Genomic DNA, 6,138 nt, shown 5'->3' on the forward strand with positions numbered 1-6,138 from the left:
GGTGGTGTTGTTGTGTGGAAGTGTGAGTCCCTGGGTGTGTGGTGGTGTTGTTGTGTAGAAGTGTGAGTCCCTGGGTGTGTGTTGGTGTTGTTGTGTGGAAGTGTGAGTCCCTGGTTGTGTGGTGGTGTTGTTGTGTGGAAGTGTGAGTCCCTGGGTGTGTGGTGGTGTTGTTGTGTAGAAGTGTGAGTCCCTGGGTGTGTGTTGGTGTTGTTGTGTGGAAGTGTGAGTCCCTGGGTGAGTGTTGGTCTTGTTGTGTGGAAGTGTGAGTCCCTGGGTGTGTGTTGGTCTTGTTGTGTGGAAGTGTGAGTCCCTGGGTGTGTGTTGGTCTTGTTGTGTGGAGGTGTGAGTCCCCAGGTGTGTGTTGGTCTTGTTGTGTAGAAGTGTGAGTCCCTGGGTGTGTATTGGTCTTTTTGTGTGGATGTGTGAGTCCCTGGGTGTGTGTTTGTCTTGTTGTGTGGAAGTGTGAGTCCCTGGGTGTGTGTTGGTCTTGTTGTTTGGACGTCTGAGTCCCTGGGTATGTGTTGGTCTTGTTGTGTAGAAGTGTGAGTCCCTGGGTGTGTGTTTGTCTTGTTGTGTGGAAGTGTGAGTCCCTGGGTGTGTGTTGGTGTTGTTGTGTGGAAGTGTCAGTCCCTGGGTGTGTGGTGGTGTTGTTGTGTAGAAGTGTGAGTCCCTGGGTGTGTGTTGGTGTTGTTGTGTGGAAGTTTGAGTCCCTGGTTGTGTGGTGGTGTTGTTGTGTGGAAGTATGAGTCCCTGGGTGTGTGTTGGTCTTGTTGTGTGGAGGTGTGAGTCCCCAGGTGTGTGTTGGTCTTGTTGTGTAGAAGTGTGAGTCCCTGGGTGTGTATTGGTCTTTTTGTGTGGATGTGTGAGTCCCTGGGTGTGTGTTTGTCTTGTTGTGTGGAAGTGTGAGTCCCTGGGTGTGTGTTGGTCTTGTTGTTTGGACGTCTGAGTCCCTGGGTATGTGTTGGTCTTGTTGTGTAGAAGTGTGAGTCCCTGGGTGTGTGTTTGTCTTGTTGTGTGGAAGTGTGAGTCCCCGGGTGTGTGTTTGTCTTGTTGTGTGGAAGTGTGAGTCCCCAGGTGATTGATTGTCTTGTTGTGTAGAAGTGTGGGTCCCTGGGTGTGTGTTGGTCTTGTTGTGTAGAAGTGTGAGTCCCTGGGTGTGTGCTGGTGTTGTTGTGTGGAAGTGTGAGTCCCTGGGTGTGTGGTGGTGTTGTTGTGCGGAAGTGTGAGTCCCTGGGTGTGTGGTGGTGTTGTTGTGTGGAAGTGTGGGTCCCTGGGTGTGTGTTGGTCTTGTTGTGTACAAGTGTGAGTCCCTGGGTGTGTGTTGGTCTTGTTGTGTGGAAGTGTGAGTCCCCGGGTGTGTGCTGGTTTTGTTGTGTAGAAGTGTGAGTCCCTGGGTGTGTGTTGGTCTTGTTGTGTGGAAGTATGAGTCCCTGGGTGCGTGTTGGTGGTGTTGTGTGGATGTGTGAGTCCCTGGGTGTGTGTTTGTCTTTTTGTGTAGAAGTGTGGGTCCCTGGGTGCGTGTTGGTGGTGTTGTGTGGAAGTGTGGGTCCCTGGGTGTGTGTTGGTCTTGTTGTGTAGAAGTGTGAGTCCTTGGGTGTGTGTTGGTCTTGTTGTGTGGAAGTGTGAGTCCCTGGGTGTGTGCTGGTTTTGTTGTGTAGAAGTGTGAGTCCCTGGGTGCGTGTTGGTGGTGTTGTGTGGAAGTGTGGGTCCCTGGGTGTGTGATTGTCTTGTTGTGTAGAAGTGTGGGTCCCGGGGTGTGTGTTGGTCTTGTTGTGTGGAAGTGTGAGTCCCCGGGTGTGTGTTGGTCTTGTTGTGTGGAAGTGTGAGTCCCTGGGTGTGTGTTGGTCTTGTTGTGTGGATGTGTGAGTCCCTGGGTGTGTGTTTGTCTTGTTGTGTAGAAGTGTGGGTTCCTGGGTGTGTGTTGGTCTTGTTGTGTAGAAGTGTGAGTCCCTGGGTGTGTGTTTGTCTTGTTGTGTGGAAGTGTGAGTCCCTGGGTGTGTGTTTGTCTTGTTGTGTGGAGGTGTGAGTCCCTGGGTGTGTGTTTGTCTTGTTGTGTGGAAGTGTGAGTCCCTGGGTGTGTGTTGGTCTTGTTGTGTAGAAGTGTGAGTCCCGGGGTGTGTGTTGGTGTTGTTGTGGTGAGGTGTGAGTCCCCGGGTGTGTGTTGGTCTTGTTGTGGTGAGGTGTGAGTCCCCGGGTGTGTGTTGGTCTTGTTGTGGTGAGGTGTGAGTCCCCGGGTGTGTGTTGGTGTTGTTGTGGTGAGGTGTGAGTCCCCGGGTGTGTGTTGGTCTTGTTGTGGTGAGGAGTGAGTCCCCGGATGTGTGTTGGTCTTGTTGTGGTGAGGTGTGAGTCCCTGGGTGTGTGTTTGTCTTGTTGTGTAGAAGTGTGAGTCCCTGGGTGTGTGTTTGTCTTGTTGTGTAGAAGTTTGGGTCCCTGGGTGTGTGTTGGTCTTGTTGTGGTGAGGTGTGAGTCCCTGGGTGTGTGTTGGTGTTGTTGTGGTGAGGTGTGAGTCCCCGGGTGTGTGTTGGTCTTGTTGTGGTGAGGAGTAAGTCCCCGGATGTGTGTTGGTCTTGTTGTGGTGAGGTGTGAGTCCCTGGGTGTGTGTTTGTCTTGTTGCGTAGAAGTTTGGGTCCCTGGGTGTGTGTTGGTCTTGTTGTGGTGAGGAGTAAGTCCCCGGATGTGTGTTGGTCTTGTTGTGGTGAGGTGTGAGTCCCTGGGTGTGTGTTTGTCTTGTTGCGTAGAAGTTTGGGTCCCTGGGTGTGTGTTGGTCTTGTTGTGGTGAGGTGTGAGTCCCCGGGTGTGTGTTGGTGTTGTGTAGCAGACTGGGGGTCGGTGGTCCACCAGGCGTCTGGCTGCTAATAAGTCCCTGCTGTCTGCAGCATGCTGTCCCCTGTCAGCCAAATCCCCGGATTATGTTATTACTGCGCTAATGCCAGTGTATGATGGCAGCATGGACATGAGCTCACACACACACACACACACACACACACACACACACACACACACACACACACACACACACACACACACACACACACACACACAGACACAGACACACACACACACACACACACACACAGACACACACACGGTTTACACAGCAGTGTGGTAGATGATAATCTGTTGAACGCTGACACCTTTTTTTCTTTGTTTCCTTTGACGTAAAACGTTTTGAGACGTCTGTCTATCTGTTTGTCTATCTGTCTATCTATCTATCTATCTATCTATCTATCTATCTATCTATCTATCTGTCTATCTGTCTGTCTATCTATATGTCTGTCTGTCTATCTGTCTATCTGTCTGTCTATCTATATGTCTGTCTGTCTATCTATCTATCTATCTATCTATCTATCTATCTATCTATCTATCTATCTATCTATCTATCTATCTATCTATCTATCTATCTATCTATCTATCTATCTATCTATCTGTCTATCTGTCTGTCTATCTATATGTCTGTCTGTCTATCTATCTATCTATCTATCTATCTATCTATCTATCTATCTATCTATCTATCTATCTATCTATCTATCTATCTGTCTGTCTGTCTGTCTGTCTGTCTGTCTGTCTATCTATCTATCTATCTATCTATCTATCTATCTATCTATCTATCTATCTATCTATCTATCTATCTATCTATCTATCTATCTATCTATCTATCTGTCTGTCTGTTTGTCTATCTATCTATCTATCTATCTATCTATCTATCTATCTATCTATCTATCTATCTATCTGTCTGTCTGTCTGTCTGTCTGTCTGTCTGTCTGTCTGTCTATCTATCTATCTATCTATCTATCTATCTATCTATCTATCTATCTATCTATCTATCTATCTATCTATCTATCTATCTATCTGTCTGTCTGTCTGTCTGTCTGTCTGTCTGTCTGTCTGTCTGTCTGTCTGTCTGTCTATCTATCTATCTATCTATCTATCTATCTATCTATCTATCTGTCTGTCTGTTTGTCTATCTATCTATCTATCTATCTATCTATCTATCTATCTATCTATCTATCTATCTATCTATCTATCTATCTATCTATCTATCTATCTATCTATCTATCTATCTATCTATCTATCTGTCTGTCTGTCTGTCTGTCTGTCTGTCTGTCTGTCTGTCTGTCTGTCTGTCTATCTATCTATCTATCTATCTATCTATCTATCTATCTATCTATCTATCTATCTATCTATCTATCTATCTATCTATCTATCTATCTATCTATCTATCTATCTATCTATCTATCTATCTATCTATCTGTCTGTCTGTCTGTCTGTCTGTCTGTCTGTCTGTCTGTCTGTCTGTCTGTCTATCTATCTATCTATCTATCTATCTATCTATCTATCTATCTATCTATCTATCTATCTATCTATCTGTCTGTCTGTCTGTCTGTCTGTCTGTCTGTCTGTCTGTCTGTCTGTCTGTCTGTCTGTCTGTCTGTCTATCTGTCTATCTGCCTGTCTCTATCTGTCTATATATCTATCTATCTATCTATATGTCTATCTATCTATCTATCGTGGCTTGCAAAAGTATTCATACCCCTTGAGCTTTTCCACATTTTGTCACGTTTCGACCACAAACATAAATATATTTTATTGGAATTTTATGTGAAAGACCAACACAAAGTGGCACACAATTGTGAAGTGCAAAGAAAATTACACATGATTTTAATTTTTTTACAAATAAAAAGCTGAAAAGTGCGGTATGCAAAAGTATTCAGCCCCCTGAGTCAATACTTTGTGGAACCACCTTTTGCTGCACCTCCAGCTGCAAGTCTTTTGGGGTATGTCTCTACCAGCTCTGCACATCTAGAGACAGATTCTCAGTTGGATTCAGGTCTGGACTTTGACTGGGCCATTCTAACACATGAATCTGTTTTGTTTTAAACCAGTCCATTGTAGCCCGGGCTTTATGTTTAGGGTCATTGTCCTGCTGGAAGGTGAACCTCCGGAGGCCCCAGTCTCAAGTCTTTTGCAGACTCCAACAGGTTTTCTTCCAAGATTGCCCTGTATTTGCCTCCATCCATCTTCCCATCACCTCTGACCATCTTCCCTGTCCCTGCTGAAGAGAAGCACCCCCAGAGCATGATGCTGCCACCACCATGTTTGACAGTGGGGATGGTGGTGTGTTCACAGTGATGTGCAGTGTTAGTTTCCCGCCACACATAGCGTTTTGCATTTCGGCCAAAAAGTTGAATTTTGGTCTCATCTGACCAGAGCACCTTCTTCCACATGTTTGCTGTGTCCCCCACATGGCTTCTGGCAAACTGCAAACGGGACTTCTTGTGGTTTTCTTTTAACAATGTACTTCACAATTGTGTGCCACTTTGTGTTGGTCTTTCACATAAAATTTCAATAAAATATATTTATGTTTGTGGTCGTAACGTGACAAAATTTGGAAAAGTTCAAGGGGTATGAATAGTTTTGCAAGCCACTGTATCTATCTATCTATCTATCTATCTATCTATCTATCTATCTATCTATCTATCTATCTATCTATCTATCTATCTATCTATCTATCTATCTATCTATCTATCTATCTATCTATCTATCTGTCTGTCTGTCTGTCTTCATCTTTAAAGTGTTCATAAAGTCCCATCTTTCCACACAAGCGTTCTGATTTTTTAGCAAAATAAAAGCCCTGGTTTAACTTTAGTAATGTCACGTCGTTACGTGTAAAATAAAAGCCCTGTTTTAACTTTAGTAATGTCACGTCGTTACGTGTAAAATAAAAGCCCTGGTTTAACTTTAGTAATGTCACGTCGTTACGTGTAAAATAAAAGCCCTGTTTTAACTTTAGTAATGTCACGTCGTTACGTGTAAAATAAAAGCCCTGGTTTAACTTTAGTAATGTCACGTCGTTACGTGTAAAATAAAAGCCCTGTTTTAACTTTAGTAATGTCACGTCGTTACGTGTAAAATAAAAGCCCTGGTTTAACTTTAGTAATGTCATGTCGTTAGGTGTAAAATAAAAGCCCTGTTTTAACTTTAGTAATGTCATGTCGTTACGTGTAAAATAAAAGCCCTGGTTTAACTTTAGTAATGTCATGTCGTTACGTGTAAAATAAAAGCCCTGGTTTAACTTTAGTAATGTCACGTCGTTACGTGTAAAATAAAAGCCCTGGTTTAACTTTAGTAATGTCATGT

The sequence above is a fragment of the Lampris incognitus genome, chromosome 7 (genome assembly GCF_029633865.1).
Source record: "Lampris incognitus isolate fLamInc1 chromosome 7, fLamInc1.hap2, whole genome shotgun sequence".
Taxonomy (NCBI): Eukaryota; Metazoa; Chordata; class Actinopteri; order Lampriformes; family Lampridae; genus Lampris; species Lampris incognitus.